The sequence below is a fragment of the Hypanus sabinus genome, chromosome 1, assembly GCF_030144855.1.
Source record: "Hypanus sabinus isolate sHypSab1 chromosome 1, sHypSab1.hap1, whole genome shotgun sequence".
In the NCBI taxonomy this organism is placed as follows: domain Eukaryota; kingdom Metazoa; phylum Chordata; class Chondrichthyes; order Myliobatiformes; family Dasyatidae; genus Hypanus; species Hypanus sabinus.
Genome location: NC_082706.1, coordinates 174,378,033 through 174,391,221, shown reverse-complemented (window position 1 = coordinate 174,391,221; position 13,189 = coordinate 174,378,033). Strand labels below are relative to the sequence as shown.

General features: G+C 42.5%; 1 long non-coding RNA gene across 2 annotated transcripts in view; it reads left to right on the top strand.

Moving 5' to 3' along the window:
* The window catches only part of LOC132382145 (uncharacterized), a 29,289-nt gene extending 25,913 nt beyond the window's left edge, over nucleotides 1–3,376 (top strand). For both annotated transcript variants that reach the window (XR_009508224.1, XR_009508220.1), the window contains exon 4: nucleotides 3,207–3,376. This is a non-coding gene — a long non-coding RNA (uncharacterized LOC132382145). The remainder of the gene's footprint in view (nucleotides 1–3,206) is intronic.
* Nucleotides 3,377–13,189: the final 9,813 nt, after the last annotated feature.

Sequence of the window (13,189 nt, the reverse complement as noted above, 5' to 3'; positions counted from 1 at the left end):
CTGTTTTGTTCATTGTCATTTCTTTCTGATCTGTTCAGGGGCTGGAGCACAGTAGCCAGGTTTGGTAGGAGCCTGTTATTGACAAGTTGCTACCAAACCTGTAATTGACAATTCATAAAAAAGCCCTCAACTGTGACATGCCCTTTGGCCTTGGGGCATCCAGCATGGCTTGAGTTTTCTCAGCACAGTTGGGTAATACTTGTGCGTCAATGGTGTGACCCACAATATGTGATACTAAGTTTAAAGAATTCACACTTGCCATGTTATATCCTGAGCCCATAATCTTCTAAATTTTTTAACACTGTCTTGAGGTTTTGGAGATTTTCCTTGTCATCCTCACTGGTAAAAGTAATGTTATCTAGGTAACATTGAGTGCCTGGGCAGGCTTCGGTACCTGGTCCATAGCTTTCTGCCAGAGTGCAGGTGCAAGAGCTACTCCAAAAAAAAGATAAACCTATTATAGTGATAATGCCCTTTGTGAGAGTCTGCGCTGAGAAACACTTCAGATTCTTCTTCATAGAAACATAGAAAACCTACAGCACAATACAGGCCCTTTGGCCCACAAAGCTGTGCCGATCATGTCCCTACCTTAGAACTACCTAGGCTTACCCATAGTCCTCTATTTTTCTAAGCTCCATGTAGCCATCCAGGAGTCTCTTAAAAGACCCTATCGTTTCCACCTCTACCACCACTGCCGGCAGCCCATTCCACACACTCACCACTCTCAGTGTAACAAATTTACCCCTGACTTCTCTTCTGTACTTACTTCAAAGCACCTTAAAATTATGCCCTCTCATGCTAGCCATTTCAGCCCTGGGGAAAAGCCTCTGACTATCCACACGATCAATGCCTCTCACCATCTTATACACCTCTATCAGGTCACCTCTCATCATCCGTCACTCCAAGGAGAAAAGGCTGAGATCACTCAACCTATTCTCATAAGGAATGCTCCACAATCCAAGCAACATCCTTGTAAATCTCCTGTGCACCCTTTCTATGGTTTCCACATCCTTCCTGTAGTGAGGTGACCAGAACTGAGCACCGGACTCCAAGAGGTGTCTGACCAGGGCCCTATATAGCTGCAACATTACCTCTTGGCTCCTAAATTCAATTCCACGATTGATGAAGGCGAGTGCACCATATGCCTTCTTAACCACAGAGTCAACCTGTGTGTCCTATGGACTTGGTCCCCAAGATCCCTAAGATACTGCCCACTGTCAAGAATCTGATCATTAATGCTACTTCTGCCATCACATTTGACCTACCAAAATGAACCACCTCACACTTATCTGGGTTGAACTCCATCTGCCACTTTTCAGCCCAGTTTTGCATCCTATCAATGTCCCGCTGTAACCTCTGACAGCCCTCCACACTATCCACAACATCCCCAACCTTTGTGTCATCAACAAATTTACTAACCCATCCCTCCACTTCCTCATCCAGGTCATTTCTAAAAATCACAAAGATTAGGGGTCCCAGAACAGATCCCTGAGGCACACCACTGGTCACCGACCTCCATGCAGAATATGACCCATCTACAACCACTCTTTGCCTTCTGTGGGATAGCCAGTTCTGGATCCACAAAGCAATGTCCCCTTGGATCCCATGCCTCCTTACTTTCTCAATAAGCCTTGCATGGGTACCTGATCAAATGCCTTGCTAAAATCCATATACACTACATCTACGGCTCTACCTTCATCAATGTGCTCAGTCACATCCTCAAAAAATTCAATCAGGCTCATAAGGCACAACCTGCCTTTGACAAAGCCATGCTGACTATTCCTAATCATATTTTACCCCTCCAGATGTTCATAAATCCTGCAACCCAGGATCTTCTCCATCAACTTATCAACCACTGAAGTAAGACTCAGTAGTCTATAATTTCCTAGGCTATCCCTACTCCCTTTCTTCAATAAGGGAACAACATCCGCAACTCTCCAATCCTCCGGAACCTCTCCCGTCCTCATTGATGATGCAAAGGTCATTGCCAGAGGCTCAGCAATCTCTTCCCTTGCTTCCCACAATAGCCTGTGGTACATCCTGTCTCATCCCAGTGACTTATCCAACTTGATGCTTTCCAAAGCTCCAGCACACCCTCTTTCTTAATATCTACATTCTCAAGCTTTTCAGTTCACTGCAAGTCATCCCTACAATCGCCAAGATCCTTAATGAATCACAAAGTATTCACTAAGTACCTCCGCTATTTCCTCTCGTTCCATACACACTTTTCCAATGTCACACTTGATAAGTCTTATTCTTTCACGTCTTATCCTCTTGCTCTTCACATACTTATAGAATGCATTGGGGTTTTCCTTAATCCTGTCTGCTAAGGCCTTCTCATGGCCCCTTTTGGCTCTCCTAATTTCATTCTTAAACTCCTTCCTGCTAGCCTTATAATCTTCTAGATTCTTATCATTACCTAGTTTTTTGAAACTTTCGTAAGGTCTTCTTTTCTTCTTGACTAGATTTACAACAGCCTTGACATTGTACACCCGTTGAATAGATCCTGGGCTTCACCCCTCAATATGGTCCCTACGTCCGATGGTGGTTGTCACCCAAGTGGTGATTACTGATGCCTTAACGAGGCCCCCAACCCCGATCATTACCTGGCTTTTTGACATACTTAGCCAGAAAAATAATTTTTTTCCAAAGTCAATCTAGTCAGGAGCTACCATCAGGTGCCTGTGTTCGGAGGACATTCCCAAAACAGTTAATATGACCCCATCCAGCTTTTTTGAGTTCCTGCATGTACCATTTTGACTGAAATATCTAGCACAGGCTTAGATTTTATTTTAGTTTACCTGGATGACATACTTGTTGCCGGCACATCCAAATCTGAACACACATCTCATCTCCGCACACTTTTCCAGTGCTTACACCAATAAGGGTTGATTATTAACCCTTTTAAATGCCGGTTTGGGTTGTCAACCATTGACTTTCTCAGCCTTCGCATCTCTGCAGAAGCTGGTTTTAGTGAATTCTGAGAGGCCTAGGTAGGGTAACGCAATTGGGAGAAATGTACATAATTCTCAACCCACTGACACCAAGTTGGGTTTTCACTTTAAGAGGCTGATCTGTTGTGATGACTTTGTACATAAAGACTTTTAGCATGCTTTTGTGTTTCGGTTTTGGAGTTCAATAAAATGTGTTGTGGGTTTCATTAAACAAAAAACGCGTCACTTTATCTTATTTGAAAAAACCTGCAGAACCACTTCCTGCAGACCCAGAGTCAACTCCTACAACCACCACAGAGGAGGCCTCAGAACCTGAGATTGTTTTACAGCCACTCGTCTTGCCTGCCAAGCAGAGCAACCACCTCACCACCAACATCCAGGGGAAAGATATCCTACAAGAGTAAGAAATCCTCCATATTGAATGGGACAATTTAAAAATTTACTATGCTGGGAATGTCTATATAGTGGTTATATAGTTTACTGTGTGTATATTTTAGTTGAGATGCATTCTATATTGAGTTGGATTTTATAGGTAAGCAGGATGGAGTGCAGTGTTTTTAATATTTCAATAATATTGTAAATATATTGTTTGACCATTCTTTGTTAAATAATTCACTATGGGTTATATGTAAAAGCACGTGAATGGCTTACATCGTAATGTCACCACTTCCTATGTGAATACCTCTGTAAAAGTAAAACTAGGTAGATACGTTATCCTGGGCTCTTGTGTGTTTCTTTCAATGAGTTTCTGGAGTTACAAAACATAATAGTAACATATAAAATGTTTCCATCATAGCATAGCAGTTAGTGAAACACTGTGACAGCACCAGTGACTTGGGTTCAATTCCCACCACTGTCTGCAAGGGGATTATACATTCTCCTCATGCCTTCATGGGTACCTCCAGGTGCCCTGGTTTTCTCCCACATTCCAGTGATGTAGGGGTTAGCAGGTTAAGAGATTATATGGGTGTAATTGAACAGTGTGGGCTCATTGGGCCAGAAGGGTCTGTTACTGCGCTGGATCGCTAAATAAATAAATAAAAATAAAAGCCACTCTAATAGTAACATAAAGGTGTAAGCACAAAGAAACACCTGCAGGAATTTGGATTCTGAAACTAACAGAAGCACTCTGAAACAACGGAAACAGTCGTGGGTCAAGGAAAAATCCATTTCAGGCTTTTGGCCTTGCCTTGACTGGTGGGTGCTACAGATGCGCAGCTCTCAAAAAGAGACCCAGCAAGAGCGGGGGGAGGGGAGGAGCACTGACAGAGGAGAAAAGAAATAGAATGAGCTGTGACGTGTCTGGGTGGAGAACAGGAGGTGATTAAATGGCAAGATATGACATGAGAAGGAGACAAAAGCAGCAGAAATAAAAAGAAATCAAAGAAATAAAAGACGTGACAAATCTGCTGATCTTTTTTTTAACAATAGAGGTATGCTTCTGTAAACTTAAACTGGCTACATTGAGGCACGAAATTGTTCAATGCATTACAGAAATGTCTAAAAATAAGAGAAAAAACATCCAGCCAAGATAAATCAGATCAAACACTGGGTTTGGCATATTGTGATATCGTCCTGTGGAGGGAAGGAAATTGTATTTGTGCTCCATGTGGATTAATGAAGCTGACCTTGTGCGAATTCTTGTGGTCTTCCTGCCCTTTACTGGCTTTCTCCATTAGTGCTGCAGCAGTAACAGCCCTTTTGCAGCACTGCTGTCCTTGACAGTCAGATTTCCTCCAGGATTACAGTGCATCCTCTCCCAGAACCATAGTAAATCAGAAGAACAGCTCGATTTCTCAACCTGGCTGAAATCTAATTCATGGAGAAGAAGATACCCCAAATGATGTAACATAAGATTCCAAGTACAGATTTAAATAACATTACTTATTTTATTTCTTTATGGGGAAGCAAGCAACTAGAGAGTCTGGGCTTAGATATCTTACTTTCAGAATCAGAATCAGAATCAGATATATTATTCCTGACATATGACATGGAATTTTTTGCTTTGTATTAAAGAAATAAACATCACTATTAAAAAAACAAAGTAAATAATGTGAAAAAAAAGGAATAACATGTTCATGGGTTCATGGACCATTTGGAATCTGATGGGAGATTGGAAGAAGCTACTTCTAAATCGTTCAGTGTGGGTATTCAGCTCCTGTACCTCCTCCGCAATGGTAGTAATGAGAAGCTGGCATGCTCTAGATTGTGAGATTGCTTAGCGATAGATGCCACTTACTTGAAGCAGCAGCTCTTGAAGATGTCCTTGATGGTGGGGAGGGTTGTGCCAGTGATGGATCTATACAAGTCCATGGGCCTCTGCAGCCTCTTGCAATCATGTGCTTTGGAGCCTCCATACCATGTGCTGATGCAACCAATCAGAATGTATACCACCGTATATTCGTTGAAATTTGTAAGAGTCTTTGGTGAGATAGCATATCTCCTGAAACTCGTAATGATGAAGAGCTGCCGGCATGGCTTCTTTGTGATTGCATCATTGAGCTGTGTCAATTTGCCCAGAGACTTAGCCTTGTGGTCTGTATTTCTTGTTGTGCATCCTGCTGAACATGTGGGACGTCTAATTTCCCTACGTACACCAACACCACTTAGTCAGTAAATAAAATATTTTTCTGATACCTTCTGCATTGTAAGCATTCTTCAAATAATTTAGGAACTTCAAAATGTTTGATCATAAAACCATAAATTCATGAGACATAAGAGCAGAATTAGGCCATTTAGCCCATTGAGTCAGCTCAGTCATTCCATCATGGCTGATTTATTATTCCTCTTAACCACATTCTCCTGCCTGCTCCCCATAACCTTTGACACCCTGATTAATCAAGAACCTATCCACCTCCTCTCTAAATATACCCAATAATTTGTGCAACTCTCTCACCGGATCTGGTATACTAACTTGGCTCGTTAGCGTATGATGTTAATGACCATGTGACTCAGGAGTGAGAATGCCACCTTACATAAGCAAAACACATCTATAGTTGGTATGATTTGAGGTTCAACTAAATCAGAAGGTTGGGATGTTCCAATTAGGGAACATTGATCGTACCGAATGTTGTGTAAATTCTGTCCATGCACAATTGTCTATCACCAAGAAATGTCAGATCATAAGCCAGTATAAAATTACAAAATTATATTTACCTATTTCCAACTTTATCAAACACTCAGAAGGAAAAATATAAAAGGGCCCTTTACAGTTAACCAGTTCAAATGTGCACATAGACATTGGAGCTTGTTTCTGTAGAAACTGGGTGTAACACTGTACTCACGGTGCTGGATTCCCATCACCAATCACAGGTATAACTTCCCTTCTTGGAATCCTTTGTCTCACAAAGCACTCCTCACATTAGGGTCTCCCCTTCAGATGGGATCATCTGGGCATCTTTCGTGGTGCTCTTTTCTCTGCACCTCCCACTGAATGACCCAAACCAGACTCCTGTCCTTGAGAAATCTGAGTTGCAATACATACCCATACGATCCCTAACTACCTGACACAACATTCCTAAGTTGGACAACATAGAACATAGAATAGTACAGCACATTACAGGCCCTTCGGCCCACAATGTTGTGCCAACCCTCAAACCTTGCCTCCCTTATAACCCCCAACCTTAAATTCCTCCATATACCTGTCTAGTAGTCTCTTAAATTTCGCTAGTGTATCTGCCTCCACCACTGACTCAGGCAGTGCATTCCATGCACCAACCACTCTCTGAGTAAAAAACCTTCCTCTAATATCCCCCTTGAACTTCCCTCCCCTTACCTTAAAGCCATGTCCTCTTGCATGAGCAGTGGTGCCCTGGGGAAGAGGCGCTGGCTGTCCACTCTGTCTATTCCTCTTAATATCTTGTACATCTCTATCATGTCTCCTCTCATCCTCCTTCTCTCCAAAGAGTATAGCCCTAGCTCCCTTAATCTCTGATCATAATCCATACTCTCTAAACCAGGCAGCATCCTGGTAAATCTCCTCTGTACCCTTTCCAATGCATCCACATCCTTCCTATAGTGAGGCAACCAGAACTGGACACAGTACTTCAAGTGTGGCCTAACCAGAGTTTTATTGAACTCCATCATTACATCACAACTCTTAAACTCTATCCCTTGACTTATGAAAGCTAACACCCCATAAGCTTTCTTAATTATCCTATCTACCTGTGAGGCAACTTTCAGGGATCTGTGACATGACTCGTTATCCTTAGCCGAAGCCAAAACACTCCTACTAGGAGGACATACTGCTTTTGCAGAAGCTGCTAAAATAATTTTTAAAAATCTTCACAGCATAGCAGTAGAAACCTTAAACAGGGCATTGCACTTGAGTGACAATGAATTCCACAGAAACTTATCTCTTTCTGAATGAACATCCCTCAATTCTGAGGCTGTGCCCTTTGGTCCTAGACTCCCTTACTATAGTCTTATGGTCTTATGACTGATTTTAGAACAGCTTCTTCCTCTCTGCCATCAGATTTCTGAATGGTCCATGAACCCATGAACATGTTATACATATAAAATGCATGCTGATTAACTTTCGTAAAGATAGGAGACTGTTCAAGAAAGTCGAAGAACAAGAAAAAAAGGACTGGCTTGAAAACTTATTAGTTTAAATGTTTGCATTGCAGTTCTATATACTCAAGGGATTACACTAACTGGGGAGTAGGGAAAGAGAGATGCAGTGAATGAGACAAGGGAACCAAGAGGCAAGCAAAGAAACTCTCCGGTAAATCGTGAGTTTAATGACACAAACATGTGGTCAGAGTTTCACCTCGGGGTCAAACACTACTCCGAGGTTTTAAACATTTTAGTTCCAACTCAGAGGGAGTCAGTAGGGAGAGGGATAAAATCAGTGGTCTGAAAACAGAAGTCTAATGAAGGCAGAAAATTTTGTCTTCTTAAAGTTGGAGGGCAGTTTTGCTCTTTCAGTACCAAATATTGGATAAACAATGTGCTAGTTTAAAGATAGACAAGCAGCTAAGAGGTGGTAGAGGGCGGTTATTGCTGGGTGGCAGCACAGCTCAGGTAGAAAGTAATAGCCCCTTTTGAGGTGACATCACCTTGGAGCAGAACATAACTGAGAGCCCCAAGAGGGGGTGGGATAAAGAAAGATCCTTAGGGGACTATCAAAGCAGTAGAAGGTAAGTCATTCTAAGTGATTTGCTGAATGTATAAGAATGGAATTTGATAAGTTTTTTTCTCTGGCTTCTGAAAGAGTTGGATGTTGCGGTACTGAACTATGGCAAAGACTGTGGTCAGAGAGAAAGACAAGGAAGAATGAGTTACAACTATCGCAGAAAGAGCAGTTCATTATTTTAACATTCTAACTCTATTGGATTTGAGAAAAATACATTGGACCTGACTCCCTCACAGAATGCTGAAGGATCTGGACTGAATTATGCAACTTCTTTGTTAAAAATACTGGGGTGCCCTTGCCACCATTCTGTTGTAAAATAATTAGATTCAGAGGTGGCGTTCTTCTCTGAGCATGCAGTGAGACCAGAAGAAACAGCAGCAGAATTAGGCCATTCCGTCCATCGAATCTGCTTTGCCATTTTGTCATGGCTGATCCATTTCTCTCTCAACACCATTTTCCTGCCTTATCCCCGTAACCTTTCATGTCCTGGTTTATCTGGCTTATCAAGAATTTATTATTCCCTTCCCCCCCCCCCCCTTAAATGCTGCCAATGACATGACCTCCACAGCCACCTTTGGCAACGAATTCCACAGATTCACCACCTAAAGGAATTACTCCTAATCTCCATTCTAAATGGACAACCCTCATCCCTCTTTTCTGAAATTCTGCCCTCTGGTCTTGAGCTCCCCCAATATAGGAAACATCCTTTCAACATCCACTCTATTTGGGCCTTTCGGCATTCAATAGGTTTTAATGAGATCCTCCTTCATTCTTCTAAATTCCAGCAAATACAAGCTCAGAGCCATCAAACGCTCCTCATACGATAAGCCATTCATTCCTAGAATGATGTTTGTGAACCGCCTTTGAACCCTCCCCAATGCCATTATGTCCCTTCTTAGATAAGATGCTCAATACTGATCCTAAGCAAGGCCTCACCAGTGCAATATAAAGCTTTAACATCTTTGAGTTTATATTCTAGTCCTCTCAAAATATTTGCTAACATTGTATTTGCCTTCCTCACTACTGAATCAAACTGTAAGTTAACCTTTAGGCACGAGGACTCACAAGTCCCTTTGTACCTTGGATTTTTGAATTTTCTCCCCATTTAGAAAATAGTCTGCACTTTTATTCCTACAACCAAAGTGCATGACATATGTTTCCCGCCACTGTATTCCATCTGCCACTTCTTTGCCCATTCTCCTCATTTATCTAAGTCTTTCTGCAGCCTCCCTGCTTCCTCAACATTACCTGCCCCTCCCACTATCTTATACCACTGTAGCTGATACCCAACTATCTCACTGACATATGCCTGTGATATTAAACCTGATTCTGATTCCGATTCTATCGTCGCAAACTTGACCACAAAGTAATCAATTCCACCATCAAGATCATTGACTTACAACGTAAAGAGAAACTGTCCCAACACTGAACCCTGTGGATCACCAGCAGCCAATCAGAAAAGGCTCCCTTTATTCCCACTCTTTCCCTCCTGTCAATCAGCCAAGACTCTATCCGTGATAGTGTCTTTCCTGTAATACCATGGGCTTCTGTTAAACATGTGTGGGACCTTGTCAAAAGCCCTCTGAAAATCCAAGTACTCAACATCCACCTAATCTCCCTTGCCTATCCCATTTTTTATTTACCCAAAGGTTTCCAGCAGATTTGTCAAGCAAGATTTTCCCTTAAGGAAACCATGTTAACTTTGGCCTATTTCCAAGTACCCCAGACTCCATCCATAACTATTGACTCTAGCATCTTCCCAACCACTGCGGTCAGGCTAACTGGCCTATGATTCCCTTTGTTCTCCCTCCCTCCCTTCTTGCAGAATGGACTGACATTTGCAATTTTACAGTCCTCCAAAACCATGCCAGAATCCAGTGATTCTTGAAAGATCTTTACTAATGCTTCAGCTACCGCTAAGTCTACCACTTTCAGAATCTTGGGGTGTAGTCCATCTAGTCCAGGTGACTTTTCTACTTCCAGACCTTTCAGCTTCCCAAGCACCTTCTCCTTAGTAATAGCAACTGCATTCACTCCCGCCCCCCCAATACTCTCGAATTTCCAGCATACTGCTAGCGTCTTCACAGTGAAGAATGATTAAAAATGCTTATTCTATTCAACTGCCGTTTCCTTGTCTTCTATTAAGACCTCTCTAGCGTGGTTATTCAGCAGTCTGATATCTACCCTTGGCCTCATTTACTCTTTATGTATCTGAGAATACTTTTCGTATCTTCTTTGGTATTATTGGCTAGCCTACCTTCACATTATGTTTTCTGTCCTTATGGCCTTTTTAGCTGCCTTCTGATGGCTTTTAAACATTGAAGAGTTATTCTGTTGGATAACACTCCAATGTAGTACTGGGACAGCGATGCACCATTTGGGGGGGGGGGGTTGGTATCTTTTGGCTGGACATTTAAAAAATCCAATGTTACAATCTTAACAAAAGCAGAGCTCACTTGAGTAACCGAGGCAATGTCTACTCCTCACTAAATATTTGAATTTTTAAAGGACACTATGCAAATGCAAGCCTTCCTTCTTTCTCACTGCTGTCCTTACATTCTGCAGGCTAGTCTCCACCTCTTTGTCCTCATGTGCAAACACAGCTGCTTTAAAGATCCTGCTCCTGTCCAGGCTTAGCTTCACTCAGATTTGATAGACCATTATGATTAAACAGTCATGCTTCAGTGTAGAACCTGCCCTCCAGCCAGGAAATGTATAGTCCAAGCAACTGTGTTCAGGCCTCCGATCTTTTTTTCTTAGCCTTAGGTGCCCTCAAAGTGCAATCACAGGAAACAGAGGCAGTGCACAGGGAGCATTTCCACCCACCTCATTAACACTGCTCTGCTGACCCTGCTCCACCACTTGAGAGTAGTTTCAGAAAGCCTAAACTACGTAAAGAGACACAGACCTTGCTTAACATGCTGCTCTCTGCCCTCAAAATTTCCCTGATATTTAGAACCAAAGACCAGGCATTTTGGAGGCGTGGGGTAAAGGTCAAAAAGATTGAGCTTGTGTTTTCCAGCATGTTGAAATGATCTTTGTTTTATAAATAGAAAATAATAATGAGCAGCAAGCTTGTAATGTTAGTCAAGGGCTCAAATGATGTCATGGACCTCAAGAGCAAAGCTGATTATTGTCATTTGAACTACAAGATTAAATTACAGTTTTGAATTACTCTCTGGCTAATGTTAATTTTTAGACGTTTTGTCTTTGGCCTTTTGATTCCACAGTGGAACCACATTTTTCTTTTTGCAGACTGACAGCACACATTCACAATAGATCCCTTGTGATGTTAACAAAAGGATGTTAAAATGTTTTATGTTGATTAATAGAACTTTCCTCTGACAGGATATTTTCTGGTACAGTACGTGCTAACACTGGTGTTCCAAAGAAGCGGCAAATGTTAAAAGATTAGTAAATTCAATTAGTGAATTAATCGCAGACCGGCACAGTTGGTGGGGTGGGGGTGTGGGGGTTGGTTTGAACAACAGCTGCAAAGTGCATGTGAGTTGCCGCTCACTTCCTTCTTAGGGTTTCCTTTGCTAATATTTTTCTTTCCTGATAAGTGAACCTGATAACATTCCTTTTGTACCGACTAAAGCCTCAAGATCTATAGACTACATCTGTTGGCACTGAGCAGCTCTGTGCTTTCCCAGTGCCCTTCAGCTGACTGCTGTTTCAGTTCAATGCACCTCATTCAGACAAGACTTCTTTCTCACACCATTCCTGAGCAGACAACAGCTCCTCAGCCCATCCTTCAGGGCAGCCTGGCCACTGTTCCTCCGACTATAACCCCTCCCCACCCCCACCATAAATATAGACTGTCGTAGGTGTCTGCTAACTTTGAGGCATCGACTTTATCTCCAGCATCTAAACCACATACGCTACCTGTACAGTTTACAGCCTGCAGCGTTTATTTAGGTATGTGACTGGCCTGGTGTTAGAGATATTTGTGCAGGTTAAATACCAATTTCCTCCTTGTTCAGAATAATATTTGGCTTCTCCCTCTGTGACCCAGGGCCAAAGTGAAGCTGAGTTAAGTATTGCCAGTATCACTGAACTGAAGCCTATGCAGGCCTGGGCCAGCACTCTTCAGCCAAGGCAGTGACATCAGTGCTGCCGTCCCCAGCAAGACCAAACTCTAAAAGAGGAAAAGTAATCATTGATTTCTGCTCCCGACAGCTGTTCAGTAACTACTGCTGGAATGTGACTTGTGCCATAACTTGGGTCTTCTGAATTGTTTTCTTATTCTGGGGCCGGATGCAGCAGGAATGCTCCTCTGGTCCCACAGTAATCCTGCAGTGGTGGCTGGAGGAGGGGGGTTTCCTTTCCCATCTGCCTACCCTGCACCTAGACACAAATGTAGGTGAGTAGAAGATTTCAATCAGTCATCATCTGAAGGAGACAGGCTGGTTCCCTATGTCAGGATTCCCAAATGGAGCTCACACCTTGCCAAGATTTATTGCACTAATAAACAAAGTCAACATCAGCCTTGTCCTCAGGCTTCTCCCTCTGGGGCGCTGGTTTGGTGCACAGTTCTTCCACATAACCATATACCAATTACAGCACGGAAACAGGCCATCTTGGCCCTTCTAGTCCGTGCTGAATGCTTACTCTCACCTAGTCCCACCGACCTGCACTCAGCCCTCCATTCCTGTCCTGTCCATATACCTATCCAATTTTACTTTAAATGACAATACCGAACCTACTTCTACCACTTCTACTGGAAGCTCGTTACCACTCTCTGAGTAAAGAAATTCCTCCTCGTATTACCCCTAAACTTTTGCCCCCAAACTCTCAACTCATGTCCTCTTGTTTGAATCTCCCCTACTCGCAATGGAAAAAGCCTATCCACATCAACTCTATCTATCCCCCTCATAATTGTAAATACCTCTACCAAGTCCCTCCTCAACATTCTATGCTCCAAAGAATAAAGACCTAACATGTTCAACCTTTCCCTGTAACTTAGGTGCTGAAACCCAGGTTATATTCTAGTAAATCTTCTCTGTACTCTCTCTATTTTGTTGACATCTTTCCTATAATTCGGTGGCTAGAACTGTACACAATACTCCAAATTCGGCCCTTGTACAATTTTAAC